The sequence below is a fragment of the Stigmatopora nigra genome, chromosome 20 (assembly GCF_051989575.1).
Source record: "Stigmatopora nigra isolate UIUO_SnigA chromosome 20, RoL_Snig_1.1, whole genome shotgun sequence".
In the NCBI taxonomy this organism is placed as follows: Eukaryota; Metazoa; Chordata; class Actinopteri; order Syngnathiformes; family Syngnathidae; genus Stigmatopora; species Stigmatopora nigra.
This window is the reverse complement of record NC_135527.1, coordinates 4,834,078-4,856,651: the sequence shown is the minus strand read 5'-3', so window position 1 is coordinate 4,856,651 and position 22,574 is coordinate 4,834,078. Positions and strand designations below refer to the sequence as shown.

Sequence of the window (22,574 nt, the reverse complement as noted above, 5' to 3'; positions counted from 1 at the left end):
GACTCCCTATTGGCCCATTCACCAAGCCCAAGCTTCTCCCGATGCGACAAAAATTGCAGACCACTCATGTCTGATTATGAATGAGTGTGAGCGTGAATGGTTGTTTGTCTTTTTGTGTTTTTGTGTTTTTGATTGGCCATCCACCAAGATATAATCAATCCGTTAGATATCTGGGTGGAAAAAGAGTTAGCAAATTGGAATCAATTTCTGAAACCACCAATAAGCCCTTTCCAGGGATGGCAGCAAAGGATTGGAAATTTGAAATCAATTTCTGAAATCGCCAACAAGCCTTTTTGGATGGCGATGAAAAATTATGGACATTTTTTAGTCCAAAGAATTTTTTTGATGATAATGCATTGAATTGGAGGAGAAAATCTGCAATGTGAAATTTTGGAGCACTGAAATGAAAAAACAAAAACAGTGCATCACATGAAATTCCAAAGTACCATTGATTTATAGTGATAATGGCATTCAAATTGTGCTAACAGATTAATTGACAGGATTGACGAAAGGTTCCATATTTCGTTATGAAATCATTGCGCCCACATAACGAGGTCAACCGGACAATAAAATATGGAAATCTTATTTAGTAGACGATAGACAAAACACCATCATTCACTACACGGTTGGAGCTGAATGATTCGACTAATCTGGCTATCTGCGTAAAAGAGAAACTTTAAAGAAACGCACTAATTTTGAGTTAGCAGAAGAATTCTGTGTTTTTCAACAGGAAACATGGAGAAGACGCACAAGCAACCCAAAATGAGAACGTCCGTACAAGTGTTGCTGACCAAACAGCAGACATGAAAATAGCTGAAAAGGAGGATGCAGATCCACCTTTGCACTGTAAGGAGGTTCTCTCAGTTGAAACGTTTGAGGAGACAGGTAAGATAAACGTATTGACGTGATCAGACGTAATGGAAAGCATCCAATATTGATTGGAAAGATTATTGCTCAAGGAGCAATGCCATAAACCATAAGGAACATTTTATATTAGTTTTATTGTCTCCATAAAAAGTGAAAGCGTTTCAATTGAGAACAAACCTTCTTACAGATTTCTAAAATAAACAACTAGAGCGAAAAGAGAAACTACAATGGATAGATATATACATAAATTTTAATTTTATGTCTGACTATTGGAAAATGTTGATTAAGAAAGACCCTAGGCACCCTTAGCAAGATTCATACCACTAGAACAACAGCCATATGGGCTCTTAAATCACACTTTTTCTCTCATGTGAAGAAAATGTGACATATCAACCCCCATAACAGATCACAATTCGACAAAGCAAAGGCTCATCCGGGAGTTGGACCCGGGACCTCTCACACCCTAAGCGAGAATCATACCACTAGACCAACGAGCCAGATGCGCTCAGTGAACAACACTTTTTTTCTGGGATGGCTAATGTCCCGTATCACCCCACCATAGATCACTATTCGACAAACAGAAAGCTTGTCCGGGAGATGGACCCGGGACATATGGCACCCTAAGCAAGAATCATACCACTAGACCAACATGCCTTGGGTGCCCAATTAGTGACACTTTTTTATCTCAGGTGGCTAATGTCCCATAATACCCCACCATAGATAACGATTTGGACCCCAAACTTATTGCACCAAGTCAATGATGACGACAATGCCTATGTCTGATTTTCATTTTTTCATAAGCGAGAATCATACAACTAGACCAACATGCCAGGGGTGCCTGTGCAGTGACATATTTTTTCTCAGGTGAAGTATGTGACATATCAACCCCCATAATAGATCACAATTCGACAAAGCGAGGGGTCCGGGGACGCGGGACCTCACGCACTGTTGGGTTAATTTTGTAATACTATTATATATTTATATTTATATATATATATATATATATATATATATATATATATATATATATATATATATATATATATATATATATAAAAATATTAAATATATATATATATATATATATATATATATATATACATACATACATATATATATATATATATATATATATATATATATATATACATACATACATACATACATATATATATATATATATATATATATATATATATATATATATATATATATATATATATATATATATATATATATATATATATATATATATATATCTATATATATATATATATATATATATATATATATATATATATATATATATATATATATATATATATATTTAATATTTTTTTATGGAAACTTCTTCAATTTCTCTGAAGAGAACTCGGGATCGTAACAAGCCACCGAGTCCTCGTTCCAGTGACTGTTTACTGGACGTCTACCCAAGGAATGCAAATCTGGAAGGACTTAATATTCATTAACAAAATTCCTCTCAAAATATTGTTGTGCATTTGAACAACTCATAAATAACCTAACTATAATAAACAAAACGAATTAAATCAAAGAAAAAATGTGTTTGAATGCAAAGTGATAGCTGACATTATAATAAATGCACTCAAGCACTATTTCCCACTGTTTAAAACTGATTTTTTGATTGAGGTAAAGTTTTGTGTTTGGGCCATGTTTTGGGTGGCACATCTATGGCTTTATAGTTTATCAAAAGTGTGCTTCAAAGAGAAATAACACATTTTTAATTTAGACAGCAGGGTATCCATACATCCACTATTGGCCATGGTGAAAGTTTCTTTCAATTCAAAAAGCATCCTATTGTGTCTTTGTAACCTTATTCAGTGAGTTCACTATAAGTATTTGAACATCCAGCAAAATTGCAAATTCTCCCACTTAAAAATTATGATGTTCTGACATTTTCATCGTAGGTACAGGTCCCCCTTAAAAAGAAAAATCCAGAAATCACACGGTTGAAAATTGTTTGAAATGTATCATGTTGATCTAGCGTGATCATCTGAAATAGTAGTTTATACATTTTTGCGAAAAGCTATGTCAAACATAGCTGACATTTTGGTCAGCTAACTTTAATGTCAGTGATGACTGTGGAATTGAAGAACCACTTTCAAATAAAGCCCACTTCACTTCACGGACAAAACATCTAAAGAGACCTTTTAACCCAGTCTGGAACCGTGTTATCAATTAAATAATACCTTCAACAGATGCATCCAGAAAAATTCACTGTTTTAGGATGTTTTTTCATGATCTCAGTAGAGTGTAAGACATAAGGGACAGGAAACGAATCAACAATGTGTTTATAATATTAGGGGACCATAAAGGTTCAGTCTGACAGTTTAAAAATTTGGCTTTTGTGTCTTATTCCTCAGCCTTGGAATAGTTTATGAGGGTATTTTTTTATTATTTTACATTCGAGTAGACGCAATTGGTTATTACAGTGATTGGATTTGCCTACACGTTTATGGATTGGTTGCATGTCTTGTTAAAAGTCTTTCTTCATCTTCTGTATTGCTTATCCTCGTGGGGGTCGTGTGGTTGTTGGGGCCTATCTCAGTTAATTGTGAACAGGAGAAAAGGCGATGGTCCCGACTAAGTTTGATGCCTGCAATGAGGATCCACATTCCATGCAATAGTAGTTAAAAAATAAACAGAAAACATATGTTCAAAAAAATAAAAATGAACAAATTTAAATGGGAAAATATCTTATAATGTGTTTACTTTTGTCAGATCGTTAAGGCCATTTAACGTCAATGACGAGTTAAGTCTGCTGAGCCAACACTCTTGGATAAGATAAAATCACACGCATAGCACTAAAAGTTAAAAAAACGTCCATTGAGTACCTTCGCCCTGACCATGGTTTTTCACCTGTGTGGCTTCTTTTGTGTATTTTGAACCCATGACCTCGGAACTGTAAAGCCAACATGCTAACCACTCTTATAGTCGTGAAAATACGGTAGTTCAATTCTACGGTCTCAGTCCCTGGATGCAATAAGGTCGTATCTCAAGGTACCACAGTAATTTGAACCCACATTAAAAAGAAATGTGAACACAAGAAGTTTGTTGAAGTTATTATGTTCTTACCTGTTGGGTTTATTCTGTATTGATATTATATACATATATGTGTAGTAAATCATTTCTTTGTTAAATCATTCTTCCTATTGTTCGGCCGCCTGGTCCTCTCTCAACTGGACTTCTTATCCAAGGATTGTTTATCCGACGTCTCACCCAGTATCGGGCTCCAAGCAGGCAGCAAGGACTTTGGATATCTGCCATTTCCATTACACTCGTATAGTGTGCATACCTCATGACGCACTTCGGGCTTCTTTAAGTAATTGTTGTATGATTGTTAGGTCAAATGAAGGAATGATTGTTTTAATCCAAATGCCTTAAAGCCGTACGCAAAATACTGTTCGAGAGGATACTTTTGAAGACAAGGGGCTTTGCTGTATCTTCCTTTAAGGTCCTTATCCGTGATCCAATCTATTTAATTAAATGTCAATAATTAAATAAGATGTCTGCCTGCAGTGATTGATAATTACATCGGAAGGGTAATTATTTATGAACCTATCATTACCATTGAAGGGTCTCTCCAATGTTCTCACTCTACTGCGCTGGACTCAACATTTTCAGGCTCGATTGTGGCTGTTGAAGGCCCTGGTGCATCAGGGTGGTGCTTGATTTATTTCAATCCAAATTTTTTCTTTTTAGTTCTTTCTTTTAGTTCAAAGCGCAATTTCTAAGATCTAAAAATAAATATAGAGAAATTTTCCATTTTCCACTTTAATATTGAACATAATTAAAATATTTATTTTGTTTCCATTTGAAATGAAAAACATGATTAAAAGAAATTTTCCATTACTAAGAAGAAAAATAGCTCAAATAAACATTGCTTTAGATCTATAAAAAAACTGACTATTTAGGGCTTTTGATCCAGTTCCTTTAAACCAATTTAAAAAACGAAATCTAAATATTGGATCTAAAATGGTCCGGCCCACATGAAATGGAGTTGACATTAATGCGGCCCGCGAACCAACCCCCTGCTCTACACTATGAGGTGGCTAAAGTAAATGGTTAGCTAAGCTCATTTGGTTTCTAAACAACATTTATGGATACAGACAAAACACTTACCCCAATTGTGTTCCGCCATGAAATTCAGAGTGATCTTTTTCCAATGTTAAACAAATGTAAAGTAAGGAAGGCAAACGTCACAGGTTGACATTACCTGGATTTAAACTCAGGACCCCAGAGATGTGAGTCTGGTGGGCTGCCCTCAAGCTTCCATTAATATGTAATATTTTTCCATTGGAAAACTTGCTTACAACTTTAACTTTGCTGCACTAGTCCTAAAGCGAATTGGACAAGGTTGATTTTGTTATTCCTTTTTCAGACCAACCTGCACAACCCCCCCTGGTGGAATTATATTTGTCATACAAAGGAATTATTACCATTAAGGCATAACGGAATTAGATTGTGTGCAAATATATTTTAAAAAGGGGGAATGTCAGGATTATTTCATATTATACATTTGCTTGCAGCAAAAAATATGCATTGCTTTACCATTAAACTTAATTTGCTATTTTTGCTTAAAGTAAAATCATGTATAAATGCTTTGCTCCTGATAACCTAAATTAGACTAAACAAAGAGACGCCAAATGCGTTGGACTACTTGGAGTGGACAAAATCTGATCTAGAACACCTTGAACTCCAATTGCCTCCACCACAGACACACTCATAAGACTTCCAGACCTTCATTTGTCACCTCAACGGGAGAGCCTTGGCTCTGACTTCCATCACAGCGAACCCCAAATCTGGCCTTTTGTTGGAACTTTTTGATTCCAAAAGGGGGACTGAAGGGGGCATTTGAAACGTAAGAAAGTTCAGTACCATAAAAACACGTATAGAACTCTGCCCAGCGTGGATCGCCATCAGCAAAACTGCCGATAACCACAGCTTCAGTGGCTCCCCAGCTATCTACAAGGGTGTGTCAGCATGATGATAACCCTGAGCCTACCATAGATAAACTCTCTTCTTCCCATCTGGACCCTCAATGAGATAGATGCCATTATTTGTATCGCATTGACAGTCACATTGCGCTATGTTTGTTAAACTCGATGAGTTGTTGTCACATTTTTCACTCTAAGGTAGTGTGGCCGAGCGGTCCAAGGCGCTGGAATAAGGCTCCAGTCTCTCAGGAGGCATGGGTTCAAATCCCATCACTGCCAATAACTCAAGAGTTGAAAATTGTTCTTTCACCTATTTTCTTATACGCCGCTGTGTACGATGACAATAAAGGCTTTTGATTTGACTTTTTGAATAATCAACATACTTCTGTATTTCTAAAGGGACAGAGAGCAACAATTGCCACATTTCATGGTAAAAACATCTCACTTTCTTAAATATAATATGTAAATTAAATGATCAATTAACACTTCATTATAAACCCACTGCATGAATGTTTTAACTTATATTACTCTGAAGATGAGGTTTTTCTGTCAATAGGTTCCAGATTGTTTTTTTCCCATTTTTAACTTCGTTTATTTATATATATATATATATATATATATATATATATATATATATATATATATATATATATATATATATATATATATATATATATATATATATATATATATATATATATATATATATATATATATATATATATATATATATATATATATATATATATATATATATATATATATATATATATATATATATATATATATATATATATATATATTGTATATATACTGTGTTTGCCAAGCTATATGCACCCAGACATCAATAATCAAATACCGATTCAGACTTTACCATGTCACTCTTGCTATTTGGATCAAGGAATCAATAATCGAACACTGATAAACATCCAATCCGAAACTAGTTGTAATCCCCAACAGGCAATAATTAATAATTTAAACACTTCAGCATGTCACACTCTATCATTAATAACTTAAACACTTTCATGTCACACTCTCCCCCACAAAAGATGACATCATTACATTCCAAATGTCTCTCCACTTGTTGGTTATTCTGAACAGTCTTGCGCACTCGTTGCCTCACATCCTCTTCTGTGAGCTGATGCTCATGAAAACTCCAGACGGCAAGGTATTAAATATCTGCTGTTTCACTGGCTGTGTAAATGGCATGTTTTCCTTTATCAATAACTTCCAGCCACTACATAAAAGTGACTGTTGGTCATCATCCTTTTCACTGTAGTGAGTATTTTTGTGGGACTGCATGCTATTGTGAATATGGACCATTTCTGAGCTTTTTGACAGTCTAGAGAAGACTTTGGTTCTCCTTCTCCAGTTTTAACAGCTGATTACTGATCTGCTCACTCACCTCCTCACTTCGAGTCTGCCGATCCTGAAAGTTGGCATTAGTTTTAGATGGTTGTTCTATCTCGCCTTATGGCGAATAATTGGGGTTAGTTTCCGGTCGGTATAGAGGTCCAATATTTCTGATTCCAGACATCTAATTCAAAGTTTCCCATACCAGGAGTTGAACCCGGACTACCTAGGTGAAAACTAGGAATCCTGCCCCCTAGACCATATGGGATATTTCATAAGAAGTATAAAGCTTTGATGACAGACTCAGTAAATTACCACATCATTTGCAATAGACATCTACTCGGCTAGAAGTGGGAAAGGCTTGTGGGATTTGTTTCTGGAAATTATAGAAAGTCAAAAGTTCTCAATCCATTCACATAGCACGAGGTTTCCCATACCGGGAGTCGAACCCGGGCCACCTGGGTGAGAACCAGGAATCCTGACCGCTAGACCATATGGGATATATCATCTGAAGCTGATCCAGATCAAGTAGAAGCATGCAGTTTGGATGATGGACTCATGAAATTATATTGGGATCTCGCTACTTCGCGGTTCATCCATCGCGGCTTCAGAGCTTTGAGGTTTTTTTTTAAATGTAAAAATAAATAAATAATGAACAATATTAATTTAAAATTAGAAATTACATTATTTTACAAAATTTGAAAACAAATATTCAATTAGAATTAGTAATTGCATCATTTTACAAAATTTTAAAACAAAGAATGCATGTATGGGCAAAGCATCACGGGCATAAACGAACGCTGATTGGCCATCTGAATACTCACTGAACTACTCGACTCCCCATTGGCCCATTCACTACAGTGGCCCAAGCTTCTCCCGATGCCCATTCTCAGTCCACGCTTATCTTCTGCTATACAGTACGCTTCTCGCCAAATTAAGTGTAAAAGTTTTGTGAAGCCCTTAGTGATGCCTCCAAAACGCTCTTTGTCCCTTGGTGCATCTAGTGAACCGAAGAAAAAGCGAAATATGTTAACAATTAACGAAAAAGTGAGTTTATTGGACAGGTTGAGAGCATGAAATAGCTACGCGAGCGTAGCCAGAGAATCTGGTTGACAATGGAGGGCCTAACGTCCTCCATTGAAGAGCCCGACGAGACCTTCAGCATCAAATCTTATTGGAAGGACTACAACATAGCTACGTGTCTGACTAATATTCAGAATGCCCTAAGGGACCTGAAAGAACAGACACTCATCTCCAGCTGGAAGAAATTGTGGCCATACAAAATCACTCAAGACTATGAGGGTTTCAAGCCTAACGAAATCCATCACTCTGCCGTTGATAAGGCTGTCAGGCTGGCTCGGTTGGTGCAGACTGAAGGCTTTTCGGATATGACAGCTGATGAAATTACAAATCTCATCGACTGCCCCTAAACCCACTGACAGAGGAGGACCTACAGGTAATGACCAAATCGGCGAGTGAGGAGGAAGACGAGTCTACTACTGACGAAGCTGACAAAGGTGGCCTTACATTGAATAATTTACAGGACCTCTTCAATGTTGCCAAAGACCTCCAAAAAAGGGCCAAAGAAATTGATGATAACATGGTAAGAGTCGTCGAATTTAGCAATCGTATTGATGACGTCATGGCTGTTCATAGGCGCATCTTCATCGACCAAAAAAACTCCCAATAACGATGTTTCTTACGCGCAAAAAACAGCAGAAGATCCTCCATGCGGAATACTATGTTAGCTAATTGTGTTAGCTAATTGTAGTGTTTGCTTGTTTTTGAAAGCTGAATAACGATAATCGGTTGTTCGTAAGTAAATTGCTTGGAAGAACAGTGTTCTAGACCCTCAATTGTTATTGTAAACAGACAACATATTTTACAGTTTTTTACTATACTGTATTTGATCTGTTTGTATGCATCAACGTGGCACCTGCATTCTGATGTGGAATTAAACACCTGCATGAACAGCATATAGTTTGTTGGTGCTTTTGTGCATGTGGATACGCTTTTTTTAAAGCATTTTGGAAGGGGCGCCGCTACCTCGCGGATTTTCAGTTTTCGCAGGTGGTCTCGGTCCCATTAACTGCAATAACTGAGGTTCCACTGTATTAAGTTCATCCATTTTTTAACCTATGAAAATATACGCGACAACATTAAATTTGAGTGTGATAGGCAATTTCACATTGAAAATGATTATTTTTTTCCAAATCACAACAAAGCAATTTATGAACACACTACTTAGAAGCATAACCCCCAAGTTTTGGCGTCAGAGATTTAGCAGCAGAAATCTTAAATCATATAACAAAGACAATTGCACATATGACAAGCAATAAATATAGGCCCCTTTTCAATATCGAAATGTTAATATTGAACTTATTTTACAATACAGTTTCTGACATGAATCTTATCAGATTAACTAAACAGATTAGATGATATCTATATATTTAAACAACTGCAAACATTGTGCGGCATACGTTTGTAACGTTTATAGAAAGTTTTAATTTGGGAAGATGTACAGGGGTAGTATGCTTGTGACAGCTTCCTGACATGTGGTATGATTAACTGTTTTTATAACATTGAAAATCCACAAGAACCTACATAGGTGAAAAACCTTTTTCCTGCTCAGTCTGTTGTCAAAAATTCAGTTGCCAAAAGACTTTAAAATCACACAAAAGAACCCAGATCGGTTGAACATATTTTCTTTGTCAGTTTGTATTTACAAATTCACTTGGAAGGCCAATTTAAAGCATCACAGAACAAATCCACACAGGAAAAAAAAACGTTTCCCCTGCCCAGTGTGTGGTCAAACATTCAATCACAAGAACACCTTTAAAAAACACACAACATCTCATACTGGTAAAACGAAAAATGTCTTCCTGCTCAATTTGTATAGTAACATTAGCTAATAGCTGTTATCTTGATTATGTTAATTGTGCCGCCGAACGTCTTGTATTTGTGTTTTTCATTGAAATGGAAGTTCTTAACTGAAAAATGGATGACTGTAAATTGCAGAACTCACCATGGATGTGAAAGTCCACATCCAAGACCGAGATGCTTGTGCGAGTGGTCCTCAGGAGCTCAGTCAGCAGGAGGGAATTGTCATGTGCCTCTGTATGTCTGCTTGGATTAGTCAGATTGATTAAATTTGTGTGTCAGCTTGTCAATTCACAATTGAGAGGAAACAGAGTGGAGCAGCGGAAGTGTGCTGGGCCCATAACCCAGAGGTCAATGGATCAAAACCATTCTCTGCTACTTACAATCATTTCTTTTTTTGCAGAAGCAAAATACCTCAACTTTCAAACTCCCAGTGCTGGCTACTGCCGACCCCTCCCTCAGCTGAAGTCTTTGAAAATCTGATCAAGCCGACTGTGCGTGTGCTACCTCTGATCCGAAGTTATTGAATGTATATGGTTCTAAACCTGACACTATCAGTAATGAACGTAACAGTAAGCGATAAGAGATCAAAATCAGTGCAATTCAAACCACATGATTCAATCTGGGGTGTCGGTGTTCCACGTGACCATAAGTTGTGGTCCACCCCCCCAGAAAACCATACTGTCGCAACTTTGCCAACTTTGAGTGGGCAAAGTTCCATTGAACTGTTACATGTGTGCATTACCCAAACTGTCAAGGCCCTACAGGGTATAGCAGATGATTTAAAAGCCCGAAGGGGAATGGAGTTGCAGGACCGGATGGTCCTGGATCTGATAACAGCCAAGGATGGAGGTGCGTGTGCCATGATGGGAGAACACTGCTGCACCTTCATCGCAGTAAAAACCAGTGAAAACCAGTGAAACCAGTGAAAAACCAGTGAAACCAGTACATGACTCGTGCTATAGCTGAAATGAAAGCCTTGGCCAACACGGGTCGTGGTTCTCAATTCTGTTTAAATTTGCAACTCCCTCACTTGCGATTTTGTTACTGTTCTGTATTTTCTCTATGTGTGTAATTCCCTGTATGAAAGTCATGATTCAAAATACTATTTAGCACACGCTGGTAACTTACAGTGACATACAGTATCACTGCATGGCAAATCATAATGGAGATTCTCCCACTCTTTCAAATTGTGACGAGTCTCGGTATGTCGAGTCTTCCGGGAAATTGTACTTGTCTTGACTTAAAAATTGTGTCCGCTCATAAAAAGGGACGCAGAGGATTTTTTCTCGAATAACACCAAAATTACCTCGAGTTTTTTGTCTCTGCCTTGACAAGTTACTTTGTTGTTTTCCAAACCCATTGATTAATAACTGCTGATGATATTTGTATTCTAGGACCTGGATAGGAGGGATATAAATTGATGTATTTAATGACAATTCTTTCAAAGTTACTATAGGGGGGAATTGTGGAGTATAGAAATTATTCTTTATAATTTTATTCAGTATAGTCACGAGGATAGAGTTTTAGATAGCCTAGTGGAAATTTCCATCATAACACCTATGAGTTAAGGGGCGTCATATACCATGACACACCCATTTCTTTGTTCACCTTTTCCCGCTTAAAGTTTGTACCTATGTCACATGACGTTCTGTTGATAAAACTAGCTCATCTGTTGGGGGACTCGAACTGTTCAGGCTGGTGGACGGACACATCTTCCAGCGCTGGCTACTCTGACCCCCTCCTTCAGCTGAAGTCTGGTAAATCTCATCACGACTGACTCTGTGTGTCTCCTTTGATCCAAAGTTATTGAATGTATATGGATTAAATCCCACAGTCCTACTCCCTTACGAGCCCTTGCTTTGTCCAATTGTGATCTATTATGTAGGTTGATAGGTCACATGCTTACACCTTAAAAAGAGTGTCACATCATGGACATGCATGGCTCGTTGGTCTATTGGTATGATTTTCGCTTAGGTTGTGAGATGTCCCGGGTCCAACTCCCAGATGAGTCCATGTTTTGTCAAATTGTGAGCTATTATGGGGTTGATATGGCACATTTGCCACCCGAGAAAAAAGTGTCCTTATAAGGACAACCCTGCTTCGTTGGTCTACTGGTATGATTCTTGCTTTGGGTGCGAGAGGTCCCGGGTCCAACTCCCTGACGAGAACTTGTCCTGTCAAATTGTGATCTAATTTGGGGGTGATATGGTACGTTAGTCACCTAAGGAAAAAAGTGTCACTGTATGGGCACCCCTGGCTTGTCTGTCGAGTGCTGGGGTGGGCAAACTTTGTGGCCCGGGTCCACATTGACTTTAAAAATTTGACAGATGGGCCGGGTCAGCGCAAGATACGGTACATATAAAAACTGCATCCGTTAACAGCACATATGAAACATAAACAGAAAAAAAGGACTAAAGAATTAACAAGAGAGTGGACAGAACCAAACAATATTTATTTTTAGATTTAATTTTTACAACAACAGACTGGTAAACGGAACAAACAAATTTAAATGAACTTGGATTAATATATACAGACACACTTAAACAAACGTTTAACGTAACTTTACACAAAACTGAATTCTAATTTTGTTTTAATCTTTTTTCCCTTGCCTCCAACCTTACGTTTGCTATCGATGGGATGTTTGATGTTTTTCTACGTATTCCCTTCAAATTATTCCAAAAATGATGCACACAAATGTCCTCACAATAGGATAACCCACGACCACTTGCCAACGAAAAGTATTAGAAGCTGCAACTTTTCCCCCCACAATACTGAGCATCTTTTTTCGTGTCCAAATGACCCCACAAATCTAACTATCCAAGACCTCTGGACAAGACCAAAGTTGGTCGCATAATTTTTAAAACTAGACGACTAAAAGAGAACATTTTTAACCTGTTTTTTATCACTCCGACATAGAATACAATACAGAACAAAAAGAAGCTTGGCCCCCAGAATTTAGTACCAGAGAGGCTAATCATCAATCAAACCAAAAGTATTCTTGCAGTACTAGCGATCGTTCCACTGCTCATAAAACAACATTGCCTCTGGCTCGCAACAAAAACCCCCACCCCCACCGTTGTAATATATCTGGTCGCAACCGCTTTGAACGGTACCTATGACTATGAGAGAGAGTTGAGACCAGAAATATTAAAAAGAGGGAATGAGAAGTAATATAATACTCCTAGTACATTTTTAAATTATTTCACGTTTCCTGTCCATTGTCAACAGTCGCCTTTTCTTTGCAAAACTGCCGATCCATAGTAATATTGTTTACCTCGTATATAAATGTAGACCATTATGGGGAGTAAAGCGGGCGGGTGGGGAAATGCAAAGTCAGCCCAGTGGTCATTGAAATATTTTATACATGAAAGAGATGCAAAAAAGACATTTTTCGGAGGGGAGAGACAATGCGGAGGGGAGAGACAATGACACACACGGAGTAGGAGGAGGGGGCTGTTCCGCAGTCCCTCATGGGTTTGTGTAACGATAATGCCTTCTCCTCTGCTTTGATGAATGTCCGCCCGGGCATTTTTTTCCAAAAAAGACCAGTTTCATCGCATTTGAAAACTTGCTGGGGGATGTAACTTTCCTCGGCAATAATCAAGGAAAATGTCTTGATGCGTCTTTCTGCTTAAGGATGGTCGAAATGCTTGACGTACTCCTCTCGTATTGCCTAGCGTACTCAGTAACACGTACTTCACGCATATTTTTCAATTATTTCGCTTTTCGTGTCCATTGTCAACACTTTTGCTTTGCAGAACTCTGCCGATCCATAGTAATATTGTTTACCTGTAAATGTACCCAACGCGGGGGAAAAAGCTGGTGGGTGGGGAATTGCAAAGTCCGCCCAGTGGCGTAGAAATATTTTATGCACGAAAGAGACGCAAAAAAGACAGTGCCATGGCCACCTGGCTTGGTCGCATCACGAAATTTAGATTGTATCTCGGGTGAATTATTCGATCAAAATTTTCATCGCGGCGAAGCGTTTGTATCACAAGGTTCGACTGTCTTGTTTTAGTAAGCCATGGGTCAATTTGCAGTCCAAGTTGGTTATATTCTTAAACATCCAGCCGAAGTAGCTCAGTTGGGAGAGCGTTAGACTGAAGATCTAAAGGTCCCTGGTTCAACCCCGGGTTTCGGCAGTAAATTGGACTTTGCACCCCCCCCTAAATCAACTGGCAGTAAATTTAAAAACTGTTTACTAGTAAGTCATGAGTTGTTTTGCAGTCAAGTTTGACTCTTGACACCAACACGACCCGAATAGGCTCTAATAGGAAATGTTGAAGAGCGTTCCCTGAATCGACCTCGGTCTTCGTCAGTCCATTGGACTCTCTAAACCAATTCAAGATCAGTTAATGCTCCAATTGTAAAATTGTACTAGTAAGCCATGAGTCAATTTGCAGTTCAAATTGGTTGATATTTTTATCAATCAGCCGAAATAGCTCAGTTGGGAGAGCGTTAGTGATAGGTCTGAAAATGCAACTCCAGGAGCGGGCTAAGAAAGAGTGAGATAAATTTAAATAGGAAATAGGTTTATTACCAGACTGTAAAGTGGAGAAAGAGAGCTCTTACAGTGGAGTCCTGTTCAGCGCAATGTTCTTGCAACTCTTGTCGAATGACCAGTGAGTGTGTCTTAAATACAGGCAAAACTGACAGTTGTCAGTAGGACTTTGGACAGTTATGTTTCAGTCATTAGCAGGGCAAAAAGTAATTGATCAGTGTCGGACAGTTGAGTATTTGTGCTGACATATCAAGTCAATCACAAGACTAAGATTGATTATTCAGTCAGACAGTTGGGTGTTTATGCTGACATGTCAGTCGTATGGATGACTACGATGTTGTTATACTTACAAAAACTAATAATGTATAAACAAGCCATTGCAAAGAGACTGTCTTATATTACAAATCCTATTAGGATTTTCTACAGGCTTCCTCATTGGAGGCTAAGCAAAGTTGAGAAACACTGTTCTGCCCGCTTGAGTATGAAGACATTTAATTTCACAACAATTTGGGAAGAACAGAAATGTGGTGTGAACGAACCTAGATAGTATTTCCTCACTGAGATGATTCACATCTTGGGTGGCATCTTCTGCCTTCTGGAGCAGAGAAATTAACCGATCACAGAAACTGAAGAAACATCAAGACAACATCTTATGTTATGCCAGGGCAAAAGTTGAAGTTATGCTTACTATTCCATGTGCTTTACCCGAGACTTGCACATTCACGCATACATATCAAAAGTAAATAAACATTACTAAAAATAATCTTCCTTCTCACATGCTAAACACTGTACAGTCGAAGCTTGTGATATGACCACTTCGCCATACAACATTTTGTCTTACGACAAAAATTTCGATCGAACAATTCGCCAGTGGCAGTAGCTCTGTCCACTCTTTTTGTTTTTCATGTTTTACAGTCCCTCTATCTTTTTTTAAATTACATTTGAATATTTCTTATAACATTCCTTTTTACTTTACTTTGTACATTATACTTTACTTTGTACATTATACTTTTTACTTTAAAGATGAGTGATGAGTATGTTAATACTTTAGTCCTTTTTTCTGTTTCTGTTTCATAACTACTGTTAAAGGATGCAGTTTTTTATATGTATCGTATCTTGTGCTGACCCGGCCTATCTGTCAAATTTCTAAAGTCAATGTGACAGTCGTGCCCGGGGTCCCCATACGGTGACACTTTTTTCCTTAGGTGGCTAATGTGAAATATAAATTGTATTCTTATATTTAATCTTGCGCCCTTTTACACTCTGATGTATTAAAAATTACTAGAATAGAATTTAATTTACACCTATTGGTTAAAATGTGCCCAACACCTTTTGTACTCCGTCTCCTTCATTTGTATTAACGCCTCCCGTTTTTATGACTTGTCTTAACTCTATCACAAACACAGTTGAAGCAGTTTTTCAGCGGGAAATAGCTTTGGGGAGCCTGGAGAGTTGTTACACTCTCCGGCCTCTGATTTGTTGCATCACCGCCTCTGCAGACGCGGCCTTAACTTTCATTATATCTGCCTCAGTATGTCTTCCAATGTTCGAGTTTATTGAATTATTTTGGCCAACAAGCTAGAGGTGCTCTTAAACTGACACTTTTTTTCTTAGATGGCTAATGTCCCATATCACCCACCCCATCATATATCATAATTCAATAAAACCAGGGCTCGTCCGGGAGTTGGACCCGGGACCTCTCACGCCCAAAGCAGGAATCACACCACTAGACCAACGAGCCAGATATACTCTTCGTGCGACACTTTTTTTTCTCAGATGGCTAATGTCCCATATCACCCCATCATATATGACAATTCAACACTTTTTTTATTTTAGGTGAAGCATGCGACCTATCAACAACCCCCATAATAGATCACAATTCGAAAAGATTATGTCTCATCCAGGAGTTGGACCCAGGACCTCTCTTACCCTAAGCAAGTATTATAATGGCGGCCGAGGGTGCGTTGCAAATGCTATACATCCGAGACATGCACACACATAAAAAAGTAAAAAAACATTATTAAACATTATGTTCTTTCTCACATGCTAACTATTGTCTCTTGCAAACCCCACACTCAATCGGTCTCCACAACAAAACATCATACCTTTAAAACACGGGGAAATAATCAGACAGGTCAGTTGTTGTTATCTTCAAGCCAACTTTTAACCGGTCAAATAGCCTATATGGCCCCATATGGCTATTTATATGCACCATGTTGTTGGAGAAGGGCAGACATCATGAATTTGAAATAATGGCTTGGTGTACTCTGGCAGGCCCATGACGGATGAGTATAGTATGGCTTGTTTAATGGTGTGGAAAGCTTCTTCAGCAGCTGGAGTCCATTCTACAGGATCTGACAGGTTGAGGTCTTTGTCACTCATGAGGTCCAATAGTGGCTGGGTGATTTGTGCAAAGTGAAGGATCCATCCTCGACAGAAGTTGGCTAACCCAAGGAAAGCCATGACTTCTTCCTGTAGTCCGTTAGCCTTCGACCTTTTTGTGACAAGAGATGTCCCAAAAATGTGACATCAATCTGGCAAAATTGAAGTTTAGATAATGAGGCCTTGTTCCCCGTCTTTTCCAGGTGTTGGAACACTCTGATGGACTATTTTTCGTTTTCTTCTGTTGTTGGGCTTGCAATTAGGATGCCGTCCACATAGATAAGGACTTGTGTGAGCTTTGGATGTGGATGGTAACTCATGGATCTCTGGATCTCTGTGGAGAATATGGTTGGGCTGTCGCAGAATCCTTGAGGCAATCTGGTGGGGGTTAACTTTCTGTTGCCAAAGGTGAAGCCGACATGGTGGTGGCTTGAAGCAACTCGGTTATCATTTGTGCGCTGGCTGTCACCTGGGCCTTTTCTTTCTTGGAGCGAATGTTCTCCTCTGCGTGGCTTGCCCAATGGAATATCTCAGCGGATGAGGTAGTCTTGTAGGTGACGAAGTGTATTTGGATGAATCCAGAAACGGGAACTTGGAGTCCTTGGATAAACCATTGTTTAAACTGGACTCGGAATGGGCCATTTTCATTGTCGTCATCCATCATGCGGCTGTTGGATTTGACACAGCTTTCTAATCTGGCATAGCAATCATTTGTAGTCTCACCCTCTTTATGCGTACATGTCCTTATTCTTTGGTAATCAGAGGGTCTATGGAACATTGTCACTGCTCTTCCTAGTAGCTTTTCTATTTCTCCGGTTAGGGCATGGGGGTCGTAGGCTAATAGGTTTCCCCCTACATCACGTCCTGTGAATCTTGGATTTGACACAGCTTTCTAATCTGGCATAGCAATCATTTGTAGTCTCACCCTCTTTATGCGTACATGTCCTTATTCTTTGGTAATCAGAGGGTCTATGGAACATTGTCACTGCTCTTCCTAGTAGCTTTTCTATTTCTCCGGTTAGGGCATGGGGGTCGTAGGCTAATAGGTTTCCCCCTACATCACGTCCTGTGAATCTTGGATTTGACACAGCTTTCTAATCTGGCATAGCAATCATTTGTAGTCTCACCCTCTTTATGCGTACATGTCCTTATTCTTTGGTAATCAGAGGGTCTATGGAACATTGTCACTGCTCTTCCAAGTAGCTTTTCTATTTCTCCGGTTAGGGCATGGGGGTCGTAGGCTAATAGGTTTCCCCCTACATCACGTCCTGTGAATCTCTCTCTGACTCTGCCCAATCTATGTTTCAGTGAGTTCTTTAAGGCTTTCTCCACTTCAGCTCCATTCAGGTTATAGGATGCCACTAACTGACAGAATTTTCTGGCCCCATTTTCTTCCACATCTCCGAGTCCCTTGCATGCTTCCAGGCATCGGGCCTTGGTCCAAAGTTGGTAGACCAATAAGGTGGGTTGTTGTTGTTTTTCCCCCCACCTTTGATTCGCCACAGCCATCATTGGGTAGGTTTGGACATTTCTTTTTTCTGTCAACATCGTTTGAAAAGCGGGCTGTGGAGCTCCTCTTCCGTTCCAATATTCTCAGGAGTTTTGAAGTCGGTAGGAGTTGGCGGATCTGGTGTGGCCTGGTGACAAAATGATGTCGTCAGGGCGCGAGGCGGAGGTATCATATTCGGGGGGCGTTCCAATCCTACGAGGGAGGGGTGGATGGGACCTTTGGGGGGCGCCGCTGGAGGAAAAAAGTTGGGCAATCTTTCAGCAATTTGGGCATTTTCTGGATGTGTCGGTCTCCGATGAACGTTGGTTTCCTTTTCTGGGCAGATTTTCATGGTGAAGATGAGACATTGCTTTCTTGTTTCCTTATTCTTTTTCCTATTTTTTTCAATGTCCTGTAGACGTTTCACACACTGTTCTTTCAATATTTTCAACACCGACCACTGTTTCTCAACTTCCTCACTTTTCTTTCCCTTCCTCTCCCTTTCCTTTAACCATTCCCTTTATAAGCTCATCAAACCTTTCATATCCTTCATATTGGGACAGAAACCATGTTTCGTCACCAACCTTGGCAGATACAGGCAACTCCCCATACCTTGCATTTGCATATATTTCACATCCGGTAACTCCCCGATTTTCATTTTGCAGTCTGACAATTAACCCACCTCTTTTGTTGCTTTCTGACCTATATTAATCATTTACTAAATAGTTTAAACAACAATTCTTTTCTAAATTACATGTAATTGATTTCAATACTTCGTGATTCACCCAATATCTCTGATTATACCAAGACCAAAAGTCCCTGAGTTTGTCTTAGAAGAGTCCCTGACTCTATTAACAGACCAAGACTATAAGTCCTTGACTTATTCTTGTTTTACTTACGTTGATCCCTGTCCAAAATCTATAATGCTCTATGTATGTTGGTGCCAGACCAAAAACTACTATTTTCACCGTAAGTTGGTCCCAGACCGCAAACTTTTAATACTACTGCAGTGATAATACTCATTCAAATCACACTTCACATAGACAGAAATCAAAGGGTGAATCCAAGATCTTTCTCGTTCCGAACCTGCCCTATTTCGGGGACCCGTCACTAGATTACAGGAGTGGCGAGGGAAAGTCCGCCGGGTTCACCCTTTCAATGGAGGATGCTGTCGTTGTGCGCTCCGGCATTTGTTGGCTGTTGGGTCTCGAGTTTTTGGCACCCAAGTATGAGAGATCTGAAAATACAACTTCAGGATTAGGTTAAAAAGTAGTGAGATCAATTTAATAGGAAATAGGTTTATTATCAAACTGCAACTAGGGGAGAGAAAGGTTAAACAGTGGAGTCCTGTTCAGCGGGATGTTTTTGCAGCTCTCTATCGAATGAACAGTGGGTTCGTCTTTATATAAGAAAACAGGGCATAGTATGGTTTCTAGACAACGACCAACTCTGGGCAATGTCCGATTAATTTGTGTCAGGTCTCCATGACAACGACCAAACTTTGGGCAAAGTCTGATTAATCAGTGGCAAGGTTCCATGGCAATGACCAAATTTTGGGCGAAGTCTGGTTAATCAGTTGGGATAGCGTTAGACTGAAGATTTAAAGGTCCCTGGTTCAATCCCGGGTTTCGGCAGTACTTTGGACATTAGTGAACCTGCCCTCAATCAGCTGGCAGTCGTTTTACAGTCAAGTTTGACTCTCGTGAGGGAAGATAGGGAATGTTGGAGAGCGTTCCATGAATCGACCTCGGCCTTTGTCAGTCCATTAGACTCTCTAAACCAGACCAATATCAGTTCATGCTCCAATTGGAATATTGTACTAGTAAGCCATGAGTCAATTCCTAGTCCAAGTTGGTTGTGTCTATCAGTCAGCTGAAGTAACTCAGTTGGGAAATTGTTGGACTGTTGACCTAACAGTACCTTGTTCAACCTTGGCAAAGCCATGGGCTGGTTTTTTTTTTTTACATACGGTTAAAATACTAGAGTGGGGGTGTGTGTTTCAATGTGTCACGACTTTTCCGTTATTGCATTATTGGCAAACAGATAGTTAATCACAGCCACTCCAATGGCAGTCGCTCATGCTGACTGACTGGGGCGATGAATGGCGGCACTTTACCTTCCAAAACAAATTTCTATTTGTAGATGTGTGGCATTAATTACCTGGTTCCTTCTGGAATGAATATTGCTGATAAGGCAGCAAAAGGGGGTGGAGCTACCAGGAGCCGCAATGGGAATGTGTGAGGTTCATCAATTAACTCATGGCATGTTGGTCAAGTGGTATGATTCTTGCTTAGGGTGCCATAGGTCCTGAAGCCAACCATTGGATGAGTCATTGCTGTGTTGTTTGGTGATCTATGGTGGGAAAAAAAGTGTCTCTACATCTGGCTCGTTGGTCTGGTGGTATAATTCACACTTAAGGTGCAAAAGGTCCCGGGTCCAACTCCCGCATGACCCCTTGCTTAGATGAATTGTGATCTACGGTGTAGTGATATGGGACATTAGCCACCTGAGAAGAAAAGTGTCACTGTTTGTGCACCCATGCCACGTTGTTCTAATGGTATAATTCTTGCCCAGGATGCCATAGGTCCTGGGTCCAACTCCTGCACGAGACCTTGCTATGTTGTTTTGTGATCTATGGTGCAATGATATCAGACATAAGCCATCTGAGAAAAAAGTGTCATGCCATGAGCACATCTGGCTCGTTGGTCTAGTGGTATGATTCTCGCTTAGGGTGCGAGAGGTCCCGGGTTCGACTCCCGGATGAGCCCTTGCTTTTTTTTGAATTGTGATCTCTTATGGGTGTTGATATGTCACAAGGTAACCTGAGAAAAAAAGTGTCACTGTATGGGAACCCCAGGCTCCTTGGTCTAGTGGTATGATTCTCACATAGGATGCGAGCGGTTCCGGACCCAACTTGACTGCAAAACGACTCATGGCTTACAAAGAAACAGTTTTCAAACTGACTGCCAGCGGAATTAGGCTGAGCTTGCAAAGTCCAAAGTATTGCCGAAACGAGGAGTTAAACCAGGGACCTTTAGATCTTCAGTCTAATGCTCTCTCAACTGAGCGACTTCGGCTGATTGATAAAAACCCAAAACAACTTGAACTGTAAATTAACTCATGGCCTACTAGTGTAATATTCCAATTGGAGCATTAAGTGATATTGGTCTGGTTTAGTCCAATTGACTGACAAAGCCCAAAGTAAATTTAGGGAAGGCTCTCCAACATTCCTATCCGAGCAAATTCGGGTCATGTTAATGATAAGAGTCAAACTTGACTGCAAAACGACTCATGGCTTACAAGGAAACGGTTTTTAAACTGACTGCCAGCTGTTTTAGGGTGGGTTTGCGAAATCCAATATGCTGCCGAAACCCGGGGTTGAAGCAGGGAACTTTAGATCTCCAGTCTAAATGGTTTTGGTTGAGTTTACAAAGTCCAATGAACTGCCAAAGATTGGGGTTTATTCTGTAGATCGGGGGTGGCAAAGTCCAGTCTTCAAGAGCCCCTATCCAGTCTGTTTACCAAATCTCCTCCACTACCACACCTGGATCAAATGATCATCTCATTAGCAAGATATCCAGAAGCTTAATATGTAGATTATTTGATGCAGGTCTGTTGGTGGAGCGAGTTATGGAAAATAGACCGGATGAGGGCTCTCGAGAACCGGACATGGCTTACTTTGACTCACATAGGTGAACAAAAATCAACCTAGACTGCATATTTACACACTGATTACAAGTCAATTGATCACAAATTGAATTGTAGCTGATTTTGGCTGGTTTGATATAGTCCAACAGACTGCCAAAGCCTAAGGTTGAACCAGGGACCTTTAGATCTTCAGTCAAATGCTCTCTCACCAAAGATTTATCCGCTTCAGTAGGTCAATAAAAATTAACATGAACTGTATATTGACTCTAGGGTCCCTAGCAAACTGAACTCAAATAGATTATTAGGTGATTAGATAAAGGCCAAGGGAGTGCTGAAGCCCAAGGTTAAATAGGCAACTTTAGATCTTAGATCCAATGCTTTCCCATTGGAGCTATTTCAGGTCAGACTCACCACAAAAACACCCTGAACTGCATATTGTCTATTGGTTAATTTACACTGTAAGAGCTCAAATATTTCCTTTTTGTTGCAAGTATTT

General features: G+C 39.4%; 5 non-coding genes across 5 annotated transcripts; 3 read left to right on the top strand and 2 right to left on the bottom strand.

The window, feature by feature from the left end:
* Positions 1 to 1,292: 1,292 nt before the first annotated feature.
* Positions 1,293 to 1,364, bottom strand: trnap-agg (transfer RNA proline (anticodon AGG)). Its single transcript has one exon. It is a non-coding gene; the product is annotated as a tRNA-Pro (tRNA).
* Positions 1,365 to 6,019: 4,655 nt separating this feature from the next.
* trnal-aag (transfer RNA leucine (anticodon AAG)) lies at positions 6,020 to 6,101 on the top strand. Its single transcript has one exon. It is a non-coding gene; the product is annotated as a tRNA-Leu (tRNA).
* Positions 6,102 to 7,603: 1,502 nt separating this feature from the next.
* Positions 7,604 to 7,675, bottom strand: trnae-cuc (transfer RNA glutamic acid (anticodon CUC)). Its single transcript has one exon. It is a non-coding gene; the product is annotated as a tRNA-Glu (tRNA).
* A 6,452-nt stretch (positions 7,676 to 14,127) lies between these two features.
* trnaf-gaa (transfer RNA phenylalanine (anticodon GAA)) lies at positions 14,128 to 14,200 on the top strand. The gene has a single exon. It is a non-coding gene; the product is annotated as a tRNA-Phe (tRNA).
* A 6,926-nt stretch (positions 14,201 to 21,126) lies between these two features.
* On the top strand, positions 21,127 to 21,198 carry trnap-agg (transfer RNA proline (anticodon AGG)). Its single transcript has one exon. It is a non-coding gene; the product is annotated as a tRNA-Pro (tRNA).
* The last annotated feature ends 1,376 nt before the right edge of the window (positions 21,199 to 22,574 follow it).